An 18,623-nucleotide genomic window follows, 5' to 3' on the forward strand; every position below is an offset into this window, starting at 1 on the left:
GAAACGAAAATAAATTCAAGGTGATCTGGTACATACTTGGCCGATGGCTTCCACAGCTTCAGATGATAATAATAAGATGGAGAGTGATGGAGTCTGTAGTTAGAGGAGTTGAGGCAGTAAGGCAGTTCACTTCAGATATTTTGCTCGCACTTGTATGTGCTAGAGATTTGTGCTACATACCAATTATTTTCAATATAGAGATAGAAATATATGTATAACTCCTGTTATTTTTGTTTTACCTTTTAATAAAGCACTAAAATTGTGATCTCTCTTAATGGTTCATGAGTAATTTGGTATTGTTCGGCATGTTTACCTGCCTACGTACCTTATATCGCAAGCCCATAATTAGTCAATAGGGCTGACTGGCTAGCTGATAGCCACAACGAATTGTTAGCTAGCTACTGTAACCATGAAGAATTGACATCTATCTTGCATAATATTAGTTTTAGGTCATTTTTTCCTGTTTAACTATCTGGCTAGCTAAATTATTACGATTCACATATTTAGCTGATAATTATGAAGTCAAACGTTTGCTTTGTGTATATCTTGTTTCGTCGATTGTTGACATTGTCCTGGCTGGAAGGAGGTTCAGCGAATGGGTCGGCGAAGCGTGAGGTAATACAGTAGGGGGAGTGCGAGTGCTTCTTAAATGTATTGTTTTATGCATTCTCCTCACTCTTGACCTCACAAAGAACGTACTCAAAAGAATGTAGTGGAGAATACAATCGGAGCATGAGTGTGGAGCATCGTAGTATGTTTGGAGAAACACCCCTAGAGTTTGAGAGTTACGAGCCCCCAGTCACCCAGTAACTTTTGAACTGTCCCTAAATAATCCTATTAAAACACTGCATGAGAAATATGTCATCAACTCAAAACAATTGAAAGTACATAGTATAAAACACTACTTAGCCTAATATGTTATTAAAAGCCATGATAGCATCGTCTACCGATAGGTCTGTTCTGAATTCATATTTCAACTCGTCACCATGCTCTACCTTCCACTCGTGTTTCCCAACTGTAGTCCTCGGGAACCCCCAACAATAGACATTTACATTTTAGAGCCAGACAAGCACACTTGATTAAATTTGTTAACTAATCCTTCGATTAGTTAAATCAGTCCAGAGCTACAACAACAATGTGTGCTGATTGAACCAAACTAAATAATTGGAGGATGGGGGTATCGATCCCGCTACCTCTCGCATGCTAAGCGAGCGCTCTACCATTTGAGCTAATCCCCCTGTGCATCCAGTAAGAAGTATGAAATCTCAATGACCGCACTGCCAAATCCCTCGTCAACAAGAAAGGATACTTTTTTATAAAGTATGCTTGCTTCAGCTGTCTAAAAGTATTTTTCATGGTCGTTCAGTAACGGTTGAAGCAGTGACTGCAGTAAGCCTAGTGGTGGAAATAGTTGTATTGTATGGTTAGTGAGTTTGGGGTCAGCAGAAAAACTTGTGAGTCTGGAGTTCCCCCTGCTGGCTGTCTGTGGAATAACATCAGGATCAGATGATCGTGGGGAAATAAATGCATGTTGGTCGCCCGAACATGGTCACTGTTTTCCTGTCTTTTGTCGTTCTTATGCTCACTGCGTCTCAGTGGGTCGGTCCAAGGCCTTTCTACTGTAAGCAGAGGAGAGGACAGCCTTCCAGTAGAATAAATAGAGGCACAGCTCCCAACATTTACTAACAAATGAACAGCTACTAAATCAAAGATCTGTCTCATAAACTACACATGTGCCTACATGTGATAACGAAAGGGGATTGTTGCATTACCCCAAGCGACCACAGAATTTGTCCCTTTAATTTAAGTAATAATTAGGTGGTTTGGTGGGATTTCCTAAATTCCAGTGTGTTTCTGCTTGCCACAACAAAGGCAAAAGAGAGAATGAACTGGCACAGAGACTAAGATATTAGGACCTGTTTAGTAGCGAAAAGAAGGCTGTCCATCATATCGCAAAGCCATTATGACAAGGGCTCCTCCTCCCCTGTAGGATAACTAATAATAATAATGATTTATTCTATATAGCACTTTTCATTACACACAGAATCTCAAAGTAGCTTTAGAAACGAAAATAAATTCAAGGTGATCTGGTACATACTTGGCCGATGGCTTCCACAGCTTCAGATGATAATAATAAGATGGAGAGTGATGGAGTCTGTAGTTAGAGGAGTTGAGGCAGTAAGGCAGTTCACTTCAGATATTTTGCTCGCACTTGTATGTGCTAGAGATTTGTGCTACATACCAATTATTTTCAATATAGAGATAGAAATATATGTATAACTCCTGTTATTTTTGTTTTACCTTTTAATAAAGCACTAAAATTGTGATCTCTCTTAATGGTTCATGAGTCATTTGGTATTGTTCGGCATGTTTACCTGCCTACGTACCTTATATCGCAAGCCCATAATTAGTCAATAGGGCTGACTGGCTAGCTGATAGCCACAACGAATTGTTAGCTAGCTACTGTAACCATGAAGAATTGACATCTATCTTGCATAATATTAGTTTTAGGTCATTTTTTCCTGTTTAACTATCTGGCTAGCTAAATTATTACGATTCACATATTTAGCTGATAATTATGAAGTCAAACGTTTGCTTTGTGTATATCTTGTTTCGTCGATTGTTGACATTGTCCTGGCTGGAAGGAGGTTCAGCGAATGGGGCGGTGAAGCGTGAGGTAATACAGTAGGGGGAGTGCGAGTGCTTCTTAAATGTATTGTTTTATGCATTCTCCTCACTCTTGACCTCACAAAGAACGTACTCAAAAGAATGTAGTGGAGAATACAATCGGAGCATGAGTGTGGAGCATCGTAGTATGTTTGGAGAAACACCCCTAGAGTTTGAGAGTTACGAGCCCCCAGTCACCCAGTAACTTTTGAACTGTCCCTAAATAATCCTATTAAAACACTGCATGAGAAATATGTCATCAACTCAAAACAATTGAAAGTACATAGTATAAAACACTACTTAGCCTAATATGTTATTAAAAGCCATGATAGCATCGTCTACCGATAGGTCTGTTCTGAATTCATATTTCAACTCGTCACCATGCTCTACCTTCCACTCGTGTTTCCCAACTGTAGTCCTCGGGAACCCCCAACAATAGACATTTACATTTTAGAGCCAGACAAGCACACTTGATTCAATTTGTTAACTAATCCTTCGATTAGTTAAATCAGTCCAGAGCTACAACAACAATGTGTGCTGATTGAACCAAACTAAATAATTGGAGGATGGGGGCATCGATCCCGCTACCTCTCGCATGCTAAGCGAGCGCTCTACCATTTGAGCTAATCCCCCTGTGCATCCAGTAAGAAGTATGAAATCTCAATGACCGCACTGCCAAATCCCTCGTCAACAAGAAAGGATACTTTTTTATAAAGTATGCTTGCTTCAGCTGTCTAAAAGTATTTTTCATGGTCGTTCAGTAACGGTTGAAGCAGTGACTGCAGTAAGCCTAGTGGTGGAAATAGTTGTATTGTATGGTTAGTGAGTTTGGGGTTAGCAGAAAAACGTGTGAGTCTGGAGTTCCCCCTGCTGGCTGTCTGTGGAATAACGTCAGGATCAGATGATCGTGGGGAAATAAATGCATGTTGGTCGCCCGAACATGGTCACTGTTTTCCTGTCTTTTGTCGTTCTTATGCTCACTGCGTCTCAGTGGGTCGGTCCAAGGCCTTTCTACTGTAAGCAGAGGAGAGGACAGCCTTCCAGTAGAATAAATAGAGGCACAGCTCCCAACATTTACTAACAAATGAACAGCTACTAAATCAAAGATCTGTCTCATAAACTACACATGTGCCTACATGTGATAACGAAAGGGGATTGTTGCATTACCCCAAGCGACCACAGAATTTGTCCCTTTAATTTAAGTAATAATTAGGTGGTTTGGTGGGATTTCCTAAATTCCAGTGTGTTTCTGCTTGCCACAACAAAGGCAAAAGAGAGAATGAACTGGCACAGAGACTAAGATATTAGGACCTGTTTAGTAGCGAAAAGAAGGCTGTCCATCATATCGCAAAGCCATTATGACAAGGGCTCCTCCTCCCCTGTAGGATAACTAATAATAATAATGATTTATTCTATATAGCACTTTTCATTACACACAGAATCTCAAAGTAGCTTTAGAAACGAAAATAAATTCAAGGTGATCTGGTACATACTTGGCCGATGGCTTCCACAGCTTCAGATGATAATAATAAGATGGAGAGTGATGGAGTCTGTAGTTAGAGGAGTTGAGGCAGTAAGGCAGTTCACTTCAGATATTTTGCTCGCACTTGTATGTGCTAGAGATTTGTGCTACATACCAATTATTTTCAATATAGAGATAGAAATATATGTATAACTCCTGTTATTTTTGTTTTACCTTTTAATAAAGCACTAAAATTGTGATCTCTCTTAATGGTTCATGAGTCATTTGGTATTGTTCGGCATGTTTACCTGCCTACGTACCTTATATCGCAAGCCCATAATTAGTCAATAGGGCTGACTGGCTAGCTGATAGCCACAACGAATTGTTAGCTAGCTACTGTAACCATGAAGAATTGACATCTATCTTGCATAATATTAGTTTTAGGTCATTTTTTCCTGTTTAACTATCTGGCTAGCTAAATTATTACGATTCACATATTTAGCTGATAATTATGAAGTCAAACGTTTGCTTTGTGTATATCTTGTTTCGTCGATTGTTGACATTGTCCTGGCTGGAAGGAGGTTCAGCGAATGGGGAGGTGAAGCGTGAGGTAATACAGTAGGGGGAGTGCGAGTGCTTCTTAAATGTATTGTTTTATGCATTCTCCTCACTCTTGACCTCACAAAGAACGTACTCAAAAGAATGTAGTGGAGAATACAATCGGAGCATGAGTGTGGAGCATCGTAGTATGTTTGGAGAAACACCCCTAGAGTTTGAGAGTTACGAGCCCCCAGTCACCCAGTAACTTTTGAACTGTCCCTAAATAATCCTATTAAAACACTGCATGAGAAATATGTCATCAACTCAAAACAATTGAAAGTACATAGTATAAAACACTACTTAGCCTAATATGTTATTAAAAGCCATGATAGCATCGTCTACCGATAGGTCTGTTCTGAATTCATATTTCAACTCGTCACCATGCTCTACCTTCCACTCGTGTTTCCCAACTGTAGTCCTCGGGAACCCCCAACAATAGACATTTACATTTTAGAGCCAGACAAGCACACTTGATTCAATTTGTTAACTAATCCTTCGATTAGTTAAATCAGTCCAGAGCTACAACAACAATGTGTGCTGATTGAACCAAACTAAATAATTGGAGGATGGGGGCATCGATCCCGCTACCTCTCGCATGCTAAGCGAGCGCTCTACCATTTGAGCTAATCCCCCTGTGCATCCAGTAAGAAGTATGAAATCTCAATGACCGCACTGCCAAATCCCTCGTCAACAAGAAAGGATACTTTTTTATAAAGTATGCTTGCTTCAGCTGTCTAAAAGTATTTTTCATGGTCGTTCAGTAACGGTTGAAGCAGTGACTGCAGTAAGCCTAGTGGTGGAAATAGTTGTATTGTATGGTTAGTGAGTTTGGGGTTAGCAGAAAAACGTGTGAGTCTGGAGTTCCCCCTGCTGGCTGTCTGTGGAATAACGTCAGGATCAGATGATCGTGGGGAAATAAATGCATGTTGGTCGCCCGAACATGGTCACTGTTTTCCTGTCTTTTGTCGTTCTTATGCTCACTGCGTCTCAGTGGGTCGGTCCAAGGCCTTTCTACTGTAAGCAGAGGAGAGGACAGCCTTCCAGTAGAATAAATAGAGGCACAGCTCCCAACATTTACTAACAAATGAACAGCTACTAAATCAAAGATCTGTCTCATAAACTACACATGTGCCTACATGTGATAACGAAAGGGGATTGTTGCATTACCCCAAGCGACCACAGAATTTGTCCCTTTAATTTAAGTAATAATTAGGTGGTTTGGTGGGATTTCCTAAATTCCAGTGTGTTTCTGCTTGCCACAACAAAGGCAAAAGAGAGAATGAACTGGCACAGAGACTAAGATATTAGGACCTGTTTAGTAGCGAAAAGAAGGCTGTCCATCATATCGCAAAGCCATTATGACAAGGGCTCCTCCTCCCCTGTAGGATAACTAATAATAATAATGATTTATTCTATATAGCACTTTTCATTACACACAGAATCTCAAAGTAGCTTTAGAAACGAAAATAAATTCAAGGTGATCTGGTACATACTTGGCCGATGGCTTCCACAGCTTCAGATGATAATAATAAGATGGAGAGTGATGGAGTCTGTAGTTAGAGGAGTTGAGGCAGTAAGGCAGTTCACTTCAGATATTTTGCTCGCACTTGTATGTGCTAGAGATATGTGCTACATACCAATTATTTTCAATATAGAGATAGAAATATATGTATAACTCCTGTTATTTTTGTTTTACCTTTTAATAAAGCACTAAAATTGTGATCTCTCTTAATGGTTCATGAGTCATTTGGTATTGTTCGGCATGTTTACCTGCCTACGTACCTTATATCGCAAGCCCATAGTTAGTCAATAGGGCTGACTGGCTAGCTGATAGCCACAACGAATTGTTAGCTAGCTACTGTAACCATGAAGAATTGACATCTATCTTGCATAATATTAGTTTTAGGTCATTTTTTCCTGTTTAACTATCTGGCTAGCTAAATTATTACGATTCACATATTTAGCTGATAATTATGAAGTCAAACGTTTGCTTTGTGTATATCTTGTTTCGTCTATTGTTGACATTGTCCTGGCTGGAAGGAGGTTCAGCGAATGGGGCGGTGAAGCGTGAGGTAATACAGTAGGGGGAGTGCGAGTGCTTCTTAAATGTATTGTTTTATGCATTCTCCTCACTCTTGACCTCACAAAGAACGTACTCAAAAGAATGTAGTGGAGAATACAATCGGAGCATGAGTGTGGAGCATCGTAGTATGTTTGGAGAAACACCCCTAGAGTTTGAGAGTTACAAGCCCCCAGTCACCCAGTAACTTTTGAACTGTCCCTAAATAATCCTATTAAAACACTGCATGAGAAATATGTCATCAACTCAAAACAATTGAAAGTACATAGTATAAAACACTACTTAGCCTAATATGTTATTAAAAGCCATGATAGCATCGTCTACCGATAGGTCTGTTCTGAATTCATATTTCAACTCGTCACCATGCTCTACCTTCCACTCGTGTTTCCCAACTGTAGTCCTCGGGAACCCCCAACAATAGACATTTACATTTTAGAGCCAGACAAGCACACTTGATTCAATTTGTTAACTAATCCTCCGATTAGTTAAATCAGTGCAGAGCTACAACAACAATGTGTGCTGATTGAACCAAACTAAATAATTGGAGGATGCGGGCATCGATCCCGCTACCTCTCGCATGCTAAGCGAGCGCTCTACCATTTGAGCTAATCCCCCTGTGCATCCAGTAAGAAGTATGAAATCTCAATGACCGCACTGCCAAATCCCTCGTCAACAAGAAAGGATACTTTTTTATAAAGTATGCTTGCTTCAGCTGTCTAAAAGTATTTTTCATGGTCGTTCAGTAACGGTTGAAGCAGTGACTGCAGTAAGCCTAGTGGTGGAAATAGTTGTATTGTATGGTTAGTGAGTTTGGGGTTAGCAGAAAAACTTGTGAGTCTGGAGTTCCCCCTGCTGGCTGTCTGTGGAATAACATCAGGATCAGATGATCGTGGGGAAATAAATGCATGTTGGTCGCCCGAACATGGTCACTGTTTTCCTGTCTTTTGTCGTTCTTATGCTCACTGCGTCTCAGTGGGTCGGTCCAAGGCCTTTCTACTGTAAGCAGAGGAGAGGACAGCCTTCCAGTAGAATAAATAGAGGCACAGCTCCCAACATTTACTAACAAATGAACAGCTACTAAATCAAAGATCTGTCTCATAAACTACACATGTGCCTACATGTGATAACGAAAGGGGATTGTTGCATTACCCCAAGCGACCACAGAATTTGTCCCTTTAATTTAAGTAATAATTAGGTGGTTTGGTGGGATTTCCTAAATTCCAGTGTGTTTCTGCTTGCCACAACAAAGGCAAAAGAGAGAATGAACTGGCACAGAGACTAAGATATTAGGACCTGTTTAGTAGCGAAAAGAAGGCTGTCCATCATATCGCAAAGCCATTATGACAAGGGCTCCTCCTCCCCTGTAGGATAACTAATAATAATAATGATTTATTCTATATAGCACTTTTCATTACACACAGAATCTCAAAGTAGCTTTAGAAACGAAAATAAATTCAAGGTGATCTGGTACATACTTGGCCGATGGCTTCCACAGCTTCAGATGATAATAATAAGATGGAGAGTGATGGAGTCTGTAGTTAGAGGAGTTGAGGCAGTAAGGCAGTTCACTTCAGATATTTTGCTCGCACTTGTATGTGCTAGAGATTTGTGCTACATACCAATTATTTTCAATATAGAGATAGAAATATATGTATAACTCCTGTTATTTTTGTTTTACCTTTTAATAAAGCACTAAAATTGTGATCTCTCTTAATGGTTCATGAGTCATTTGGTATTGTTCGGCATGTTTACCTGCCTACGTACCTTATATCGCAAGCCCATAATTAGTCAATAGGGCTGACTGGCTAGCTGATAGCCACAACGAATTGTTAGCTAGCTACTGTAACCATGAAGAATTGACATCTATCTTGCATAATATTAGTTTTAGGTCATTTTTTCCTGTTTAACTATCTGGCTAGCTAAATTATTACGATTCACATATTTAGCTGATAATTATGAAGTCAAACGTTTGCTTTGTGTATATCTTGTTTCGTCTATTGTTGACATTGTCCTGGCTGGAAGGAGGTTCAGCGAATGGGGCGGTGAAGCGTGAGGTAATACAGTAGGGGGAGTGCGAGTGCTTCTTAAATGTATTGTTTTATGCATTCTCCTCACTCTTGACCTCACAAAGAACGTACTCAAAAGAATGTAGTGGAGAATACAATCGGAGCATGAGTGTGGAGCATCGTAGTATGTTTGGAGAAACACCCCTAGAGTTTGAGAGTTACAAGCCCCCAGTCACCCAGTAACTTTTGAACTGTCCCTAAATAATCCTATTAAAACACTGCATGAGAAATATGTCATCAACTCAAAACAATTGAAAGTACATAGTATAAAACACTACTTAGCCTAATATGTTATTAAAAGCCATGATAGCATCGTCTACCGATAGGTCTGTTCTGAATTCATATTTCAACTCGTCACCATGCTCTACCTTCCACTCGTGTTTCCCAACTGTAGTCCTCGGGAACCCCCAACAATAGACATTTACATTTTAGAGCCAGACAAGCACACTTGATTCAATTTGTTAACTAATCCTCCGATTAGTTAAATCAGTGCAGAGCTACAACAACAATGTGTGCTGATTGAACCAAACTAAATAATTGGAGGATGCGGGCATCGATCCCGCTACCTCTCGCATGCTAAGCGAGCGCTCTACCATTTGAGCTAATCCCCCTGTGCATCCAGTAAGAAGTATGAAATCTCAATGACCGCACTGCCAAATCCCTCGTCAACAAGAAAGGATACTTTTTTATAAAGTATGCTTGCTTCAGCTGTCTAAAAGTATTTTTCATGGTCGTTCAGTAACGGTTGAAGCAGTGACTGCAGTAAGCCTAGTGGTGGAAATAGTTGTATTGTATGGTTAGTGAGTTTGGGGTTAGCAGAAAAACTTGTGAGTCTGGAGTTCCCCCTGCTGGCTGTCTGTGGAATAACATCAGGATCAGATGATCGTGGGGAAATAAATGCATGTTGGTCGCCCGAACATGGTCACTGTTTTCCTGTCTTTTGTCGTTCTTATGCTCACTGCGTCTCAGTGGGTCGGTCCAAGGCCTTTCTACTGTAAGCAGAGGAGAGGACAGCCTTCCAGTAGAATAAATAGAGGCACAGCTCCCAACATTTACTAACAAATGAACAGCTACTAAATCAAAGATCTGTCTCATAAACTACACATGTGCCTACATGTGATAACGAAAGGGGATTGTTGCATTACCCCAAGCGACCACAGAATTTGTCCCTTTAATTTAAGTAATAATTAGGTGGTTTGGTGGGATTTCCTAAATTCCAGTGTGTTTCTGCTTGCCACAACAAAGGCAAAAGAGAGAATGAACTGGCACAGAGACTAAGATATTAGGACCTGTTTAGTAGCGAAAAGAAGGCTGTCCATCATATCGCAAAGCCATTATGACAAGGGCTCCTCCTCCCCTGTAGGATAACTAATAATAATAATGATTTATTCTATATAGCACTTTTCATTACACACAGAATCTCAAAGTAGCTTTAGAAACGAAAATAAATTCAAGGTGATCTGGTACATACTTGGCCGATGGCTTCCACAGCTTCAGATGATAATAATAAGATGGAGAGTGATGGAGTCTGTAGTTAGAGGAGTTGAGGCAGTAAGGCAGTTCACTTCAGATATTTTGCTCGCACTTGTATGTGCTAGAGATTTGTGCTACATACCAATTATTTTCAATATAGAGATAGAAATATATGTATAACTCCTGTTATTTTTGTTTTACCTTTTAATAAAGCACTAAAATTGTGATCTCTCTTAATGGTTCATGAGTCATTTGGTATTGTTCGGCATGTTTACCTGCCTACGTACCTTATATCGCAAGCCCATAATTAGTCAATAGGGCTGACTGGCTAGCTGATAGCCACAACGAATTGTTAGCTAGCTACTGTAACCATGAAGAATTGACATCTATCTTGCATAATATTAGTTTTAGGTCATTTTTTCCTGTTTAACTATCTGGCTAGCTAAATTATTACGATTCACATATTTAGCTGATAATTATGAAGTCAAACGTTTGCTTTGTGTATATCTTGTTTCGTCTATTGTTGACATTGTCCTGGCTGGAAGGAGGTTCAGCGAATGGGGCGGTGAAGCGTGAGGTAATACAGTAGGGGGAGTGCGAGTGCTTCTTAAATGTATTGTTTTATGCATTCTCCTCACTCTTGACCTCACAAAGAACGTACTCAAAAGAATGTAGTGGAGAATACAATCGGAGCATGAGTGTGGAGCATCGTAGTATGTTTGGAGAAACACCCCTAGAGTTTGAGAGTTACAAGCCCCCAGTCACCCAGTAACTTTTGAACTGTCCCTAAATAATCCTATTAAAACACTGCATGAGAAATATGTCATCAACTCAAAACAATTGAAAGTACATAGTATAAAACACTACTTAGCCTAATATGTTATTAAAAGCCATGATAGCATCGTCTACCGATAGGTCTGTTCTGAATTCATATTTCAACTCGTCACCATGCTCTACCTTCCACTCGTGTTTCCCAACTGTAGTCCTCGGGAACCCCCAACAATAGACATTTACATTTTAGAGCCAGACAAGCACACTTGATTCAATTTGTTAACTAATCCTCCGATTAGTTAAATCAGTGCAGAGCTACAACAACAATGTGTGCTGATTGAACCAAACTAAATAATTGGAGGATGCGGGCATCGATCCCGCTACCTCTCGCATGCTAAGCGAGCGCTCTACCATTTGAGCTAATCCCCCTGTGCATCCAGTAAGAAGTATGAAATCTCAATGACCGCACTGCCAAATCCCTCGTCAACAAGAAAGGATACTTTTTTATAAAGTATGCTTGCTTCAGCTGTCTAAAAGTATTTTTCATGGTCGTTCAGTAACGGTTGAAGCAGTGACTGCAGTAAGCCTAGTGGTGGAAATAGTTGTATTGTATGGTTAGTGAGTTTGGGGTTAGCAGAAAAACTTGTGAGTCTGGAGTTCCCCCTGCTGGCTGTCTGTGGAATAACATCAGGATCAGATGATCGTGGGGAAATAAATGCATGTTGGTCGCCCGAACATGGTCACTGTTTTCCTGTCTTTTGTCGTTCTTATGCTCACTGCGTCTCAGTGGGTCGGTCCAAGGCCTTTCTACTGTAAGCAGAGGAGAGGACAGCCTTCCAGTAGAATAAATAGAGGCACAGCTCCCAACATTTACTAACAAATGAACAGCTACTAAATCAAAGATCTGTCTCATAAACTACACATGTGCCTACATGTGATAACGAAAGGGGATTGTTGCATTACCCCAAGCGACCACAGAATTTGTCCCTTTAATTTAAGTAATAATTAGGTGGTTTGGTGGGATTTCCTAAATTCCAGTGTGTTTCTGCTTGCCACAACAAAGGCAAAAGAGAGAATGAACTGGCACAGAGACTAAGATATTAGGACCTGTTTAGTAGCGAAAAGAAGGCTGTCCATCATATCGCAAAGCCATTATGACAAGGGCTCCTCCTCCCCTGTAGGATAACTAATAATAATAATGATTTATTCTATATAGCACTTTTCATTACACACAGAATCTCAAAGTAGCTTTAGAAACGAAAATAAATTCAAGGTGATCTGGTACCTACTTGGCCGATGGCTTCCACAGCTTCAGATGATAATAATAAGATGGAGAGTGATGGAGTCTGTAGTTAGAGGAGTTGAGGCAGTAAGGCAGTTCACTTCAGATATTTTGCTCGCACTTGTATGTGCTAGAGATTTGTGCTACATACCAATTATTTTCAATATAGAGATAGAAATATATGTATAACTCCTGTTATTTTTGTTTTACCTTTTAATAAAGCACTAAAATTGTGATCTCTCTTAATGGTTCATGAGTCATTTGGTATTGTTCGGCATGTTTACCTGCCTACGTACCTTATATCGCAAGCCCATAATTAGTCAATAGGGCTGACTGGCTAGCTGATAGCCACAACGAATTGTTAGCTAGCTACTGTAACCATGAAGAATTGACATCTATCTTGCATAATATTAGTTTTAGGTCATTTTTTCCTGTTTAACTATCTGGCTAGCTAAATTATTACGATTCACATATTTAGCTGATAATTATGAAGTCAAACGTTTGCTTTGTGTATATCTTGTTTCGTCTATTGTTGACATTGTCCTGGCTGGAAGGAGGTTCAGCGAATGGGGCGGTGAAGCGTGAGGTAATACAGTAGGGGGAGTGCGAGTGCTTCTTAAATGTATTGTTTTATGCATTCTCCTCACTCTTGACCTCACAAAGAACGTACTCAAAAGAATGTAGTGGAGAATACAATCGGAGCATGAGTGTGGAGCATCGTAGTATGTTTGGAGAAACACCCCTAGAGTTTGAGAGTTACAAGCCCCCAGTCACCCAGTAACTTTTGAACTGTCCCTAAATAATCCTATTAAAACACTGCATGAGAAATATGTCATCAACTCAAAACAATTGAAAGTACATAGTATAAAACACTACTTAGCCTAATATGTTATTAAAAGCCATGATAGCATCGTCTACCGATAGGTCTGTTCTGAATTCATATTTCAACTCGTCACCATGCTCTACCTTCCACTCGTGTTTCCCAACTGTAGTCCTCGGGAACCCCCAACAACAGACATTTACATTTTAGAGCCAGACAAGCACACTTGATTCAATTTGTTAACTAATCCTTCGATTAGTTAAATCAGTCCAGAGCTACAACAACAATGTGTGCTGATTGAACCAAACTAAATAATTGGAGGATGGGGGCATCGATCCCGCTACCTCTCGCATGCTAAGCGAGCGCTCTACCATTTGAGCTAATCCCCCTGTGCACCCAGTAAGAAGTATGAAATCTCAATGACCGCACTGCCAAATCCCTCGTCAACAAGAAAGGATACTTTTTTATAAAGTATGCTTGCTTCAGCTGTCTAAAAGTATTTTTCATGGACGTTCAGTAACGGTTGAAGCAGTGACTGCAGTAAGCCTAGTGGTGGAAATAGTTGTATTGTATGGTTAGTGAGTTTGGGGTTAGCAGAAAAACTTGTGAGTCTGGAGTTCCCCCTGCTGGCTGTCTGTGGAATAACATCAGGATCAGATGATCGTGGGGAAATAAATGCATGTTGGTCACCCGAACATGGTCACTGTTTTCCTGTCTTTTGTCGTTCTTATGCTCACTGCGTCTCAGTGGGTCGGTCCAAGGCCTTTCTACTGTAAGCAGAGGAGAGGACAGCCTTCCAGTAGAATAAATAGAGGCACAGCTCCCAACATTTACTAACAAATGAACAGCTACTAAATCAAAGATCTGTCTCATAAACTACACATGTGCCTACATGTGATAACGAAAGGGGATTGTTGCATTACCCCAAGCGACCACAGAATTTGTCCCTTTAATTTAAGTAATAATTAGGTGGTTTGGTGGGATTTCCTAAATTCCAGTGTGTTTCTGCTTGCCACAACAAAGGCAAAAGAGAGAATGAACTGGCACAGAGACTAAGATATTAGGACCTGTTTAGTAGCGAAAAGAAGGCTGTCCATCATATCGCAAAGCCATTATGACAAGGGCTCCTCCTCCCCTGTAGGATAACTAATAATAATAATGATTTATTCTATATAGCACTTTTCATTACACACAGAATCTCAAAGTAGCTTTAGAAACGAAAATAAATTCAAGGTGATCTGGTACATACTTGGCCGATGGCTTCCACAGCTTCAGATGATAATAATAAGATGGAGAGTGATGGAGTCTGTAGTTAGAGGAGTTGAGGCAGTAAGGCAGTTCACTTCAGATATTTTGCTCGCACTTGTATGTGCTAGAGATTTGTGCTACATACCAATTATTTTCAATATAGAGATAGAAATATATGTATAACTCCTGTTATTTTTGTTTTACCTTTTAATAAAGCACTAAAATTGTGATCTCTCTTAATGGTTCATGAGTCATTTGGTATTGTTCGGCATGTTTACCTGCCTACGTACCTTATATCGCAAGCCCATAATTAGTCAATAGGGCTGACTGGCTAGCTGATAGCCACAACGAATTGTTAGCTAGCTACTGTAACCATGAAGAATTGACATCTATCTTGCATAATATTAGTTTTAGGTCATTTTTTCCTGTTTAACTATCTGGCTAGCTAAATTATTACGATTCACATATTTAGCTGATAATTATGAAGTCAAACGTTTGCTTTGTGTATATCTTGTTTCGTCTATTGTTGACATTGTCCTGGCTGGAAGGAGGTTCAGCGAATGGGGCGGTGAAGCGTGAGGTAATACAGTAGGGGGAGTGCGAGTGCTTCTTAAATGTATTGTTTTATGCATTCTCCTCACTCTTGACCTCACAAAGAACGTACTCAAAAGAATGTAGTGGAGAATACAATCGGAGCATGAGTGTGGAGCATCGTAGTATGTTTGGAGAAACACCCCTAGAGTTTGAGAGTTACAAGCCCCCAGTCACCCAGTAACTTTTGAACTGTCCCTAAATAATCCTATTAAAACACTGCATGAGAAATATGTCATCAACTCAAAACAATTGAAAGTACATAGTATAAAACACTACTTAGCCTAATATGTTATTAAAAGCCATGATAGCATCGTCTACCGATAGGTCTGTTCTGAATTCATATTTCAACTCGTCACCATGCTCTACCTTCCACTCGTGTTTCCCAACTGTAGTCCTCGGGAACCCCCAACAATAGACATTTACATTTTAGAGCCAGACAAGCACACTTGATTCAATTTGTTAACTAATCCTTCGATTAGTTAAATCAGTGCAGAGCTACAACAACAATGTGTGCTGATTGAACCAAACTAAATAATTGGAGGATGCGGGCATCGATCCCGCTACCTCTCGCATGCTAAGCGAGCGCTCTACCATTTGAGCTAATCCCCCTGTGCATCCAGTAAGAAGTATGAAATCTCAATGACCGCACTGCCAAATCCCTCGTCAACAAGAAAGGATACTTTTTTATAAAGTATGCTTGCTTCAGCTGTCTAAAAGTATTTTTCATGGTCGTTCAGTAACGGTTGAAGCAGTGACTGCAGTAAGCCTAGTGGTGGAAATAGTTGTATTGTATGGTTAGTGAGTTTGGGGTTAGCAGAAAAACTTGTGAGTCTGGAGTTCCCCCTGCTGGCTGTCTGTGGAATAACGTCAGGATCAGATGATCGTGGGGAAATAAATGCATGTTGGTCGCCCGAACATGGTCACTGTTTTCCTGTCTTTTGTCGTTCTTATGCTCACTGCGTCTCAGTGGGTCGGTCCAAGGCCTTTCTACTGTAAGCAGAGGAGAGGACAGCCTTCCAGTAGAATAAATAGAGGCACAGCTCCCAACATTTACTAACAAATGAACAGCTACTAAATCAAAGATCTGTCTCATAAACTACACATGTGCCTACATGTGATAACGAAAGGGGATTGTTGCATTACCCCAAGCGACCACAGAATTTGTCCCTTTAATTTAAGTAATAATTAGGTGGTTTGGTGGGATTTCCTAAATTCCAGTGTGTTTCTGCTTGCCACAACAAAGGCAAAAGAGAGAATGAACTGGCACAGAGACTAAGATATTAGGACCTGTTTAGTAGCGAAAAGAAGGCTGTCCATCATATCGCAAAGCCATTATGACAAGGGCTCCTCCTCCCCTGTAGGATAACTAATAATAATAATGATTTATTCTATATAGCACTTTTCATTACACACAGAATCTCAAAGTAGCTTTAGAAACGAAAATAAATTCAAGGTGATCTGGTACATACTTGGCCGATGGCTTCCACAGCTTCAGATGATAATAATAAGATGGAGAGTGATGGAGTCTGTAGTTAGAGGAGTTGAGGCAGTAAGGCAGTTCACTTCAGATATTTTGCTCGCACTTGTATGTGCTAGAGATTTGTGCTACATACCAATTATTTTCAATATAGAGATAGAAATATATGTATAACTCCTGTTATTTTTGTTTTACCTTTTAATAAAGCACTAAAATTGTGATCTCTCTTAATGGTTCATGAGTCATTTGGTATTGTTCGGCATGTTTACCTGCCTACGTACCTTATATCGCAAGCCCATAATTAGTCAATAGGGCTGACTGGCTAGCTGATAGCCACAACGAATTGTTAGCTAGCTACTGTAACCATGAAGAATTGACATCTATCTTGCATAATATTAGTTTTAGGTCATTTTTTCCTGTTTAACTATCTGGCTAGCTAAATTATTACGATTCACATATTTAGCTGATAATTATGAAGTCAAACGTTTGCTTTGTGTATATCTTGTTTCGTCTATTGTTGACATTGTCCTGGCTGGAAGGAGGTTCAGCGAATGGGGCGGTGAAGCGTGAGGTAATACAGTAGGGGGAGTGCGAGTGCTTCTTAAATGTATTGTTTTATGCATTCTCCTCACTCTTGACCTCACAAAGAACGTACTCAAAAGAATGTAGTGGAGAATACAATCGGAGCATGAGTGTGGAGCATCGTAGTATGTTTGGAGAAACACCCCTAGAGTTTGAGAGTTACAAGCCCCCAGTCACCCAGTAACTTTTGAACTGTCCCTAAATAATCCTATTAAAACACTGCATGAGAAATATGTCATCAACTCAAAACAATTGAAAGTACATAGTATAAAACACTACTTAGCCTAATATGTTATTAAAAGCCATGATAGCATCGTCTACCGATAGGTCTGTTCTGAATTCATATTTCAACTCGTCACCATGCTCTACCTTCCACTCGTGTTTCCCAACTGTAGTCCTCGGGAACCCCCAACAATAGACATTTACATTTTAGAGCCAGACAAGCACACTTGATTCAATTTGTTAACTAATCCTTCGATTAGTTAAATCAGTGCAGAGCTACAACAACAATGTGTGCTGATTGAACCAAACTAAATAATTGGAGGATGCGGGCATCGATCCCGCTACCTCTCGCATGCTAAGCGAGCGCTCTACCATTTGAGCTAATCCCCCTGTGCATCCAGTAAGAAGTATGAAATCTCAATGACCGCACTGCCAAATCCCTCGTCAACAAGAAAGGATACTTTTTTATAAAGTATGCTTGCTTCAGCTGTCTAAAAGTATTTTTCATGGTCGTTCAGTAACGGTTGAAGCAGTGACTGCAGTAAGCCTAGTGGTGGAAATAGTTGTATTGTATGGTTAGTGAGTTTGGGGTTAGCAGAAAAACTTGTGAGTCTGGAGTTCCCCCTGCTGGCTGTCTGTGGAATAACGTCAGGATCAGATGATCGTGGGGAAATAAATGCATGTTGGTCGCCCGAACATGGTCACTGTTTTCCTGTCTTTTGTCGTTCTTATGCTCACTGCGTCTCAGTGGGTCGGTCCAAGGCCTTTCTACTGTAAGCAGAGGAGAGGACAGCCTTCCAGTAGAATAAATAGAGGCACAGCTCCCAACATTTACTAACAAATGAACAGCTACTAAATCAAAGATCTGTCTCATAAACTACACATGTGCCTACATGTGATAACGAAAGGGGATTGTTGCATTACCCCAAGCGACCACAGAATTTGTCCCTTTAATTTAAGTAATAATTAGGTGGTTTGGTGGGATTTCCTAAATTCCAGTGTGTTTCTGCTTGCCACAACAAAGGCAAAAGAGAGAATGAACTGGCACAGAGACTAAGATATTAGGACCTGTTTAGTAGCGAAAAGAAGGCTGTCCATCATATCGCAAAGCCATTATGACAAGGGCTCCTCCTCCCCTGTAGGATAACTAATAATAATAATGATTTATTCTATATAGCACTTTTCATTACACACAGAATCTCAAAGTAGCTTTAGAAACGAAAATAAATTCAAGGTGATCTGGTACATACTTGGCCGATGGCTTCCACAGCTTCAGATG

At 40.1% G+C, this 18,623-nt stretch overlaps 5 non-coding genes across 5 annotated transcripts; all 5 read right to left on the reverse strand.

Annotated features, from left to right (window-relative positions):
• Positions 1 to 7,351: 7,351 nt before the first annotated feature.
• On the reverse strand, positions 7,352 to 7,424 carry trnaa-agc (transfer RNA alanine (anticodon AGC)). The gene has a single exon. It is a non-coding gene; the product is annotated as a tRNA-Ala (tRNA).
• A 1,989-nt stretch (positions 7,425 to 9,413) lies between these two features.
• On the reverse strand, positions 9,414 to 9,486 carry trnaa-agc (transfer RNA alanine (anticodon AGC)). Its single transcript has one exon. It is a non-coding gene; the product is annotated as a tRNA-Ala (tRNA).
• A 1,989-nt stretch (positions 9,487 to 11,475) lies between these two features.
• On the reverse strand, positions 11,476 to 11,548 carry trnaa-agc (transfer RNA alanine (anticodon AGC)). Its single transcript has one exon. It is a non-coding gene; the product is annotated as a tRNA-Ala (tRNA).
• Positions 11,549 to 15,599: 4,051 nt separating this feature from the next.
• On the reverse strand, positions 15,600 to 15,672 carry trnaa-agc (transfer RNA alanine (anticodon AGC)). The gene has a single exon. It is a non-coding gene; the product is annotated as a tRNA-Ala (tRNA).
• Positions 15,673 to 17,661: 1,989 nt separating this feature from the next.
• Positions 17,662 to 17,734, reverse strand: trnaa-agc (transfer RNA alanine (anticodon AGC)). Its single transcript has one exon. It is a non-coding gene; the product is annotated as a tRNA-Ala (tRNA).
• Positions 17,735 to 18,623: the final 889 nt, after the last annotated feature.

The sequence above is a fragment of the Salmo salar genome, chromosome 09, assembly GCF_965601325.2.
Source record: "Salmo salar chromosome 09, fSalSal1, whole genome shotgun sequence".
In the NCBI taxonomy this organism is placed as follows: domain Eukaryota; kingdom Metazoa; phylum Chordata; class Actinopteri; order Salmoniformes; family Salmonidae; genus Salmo; species Salmo salar.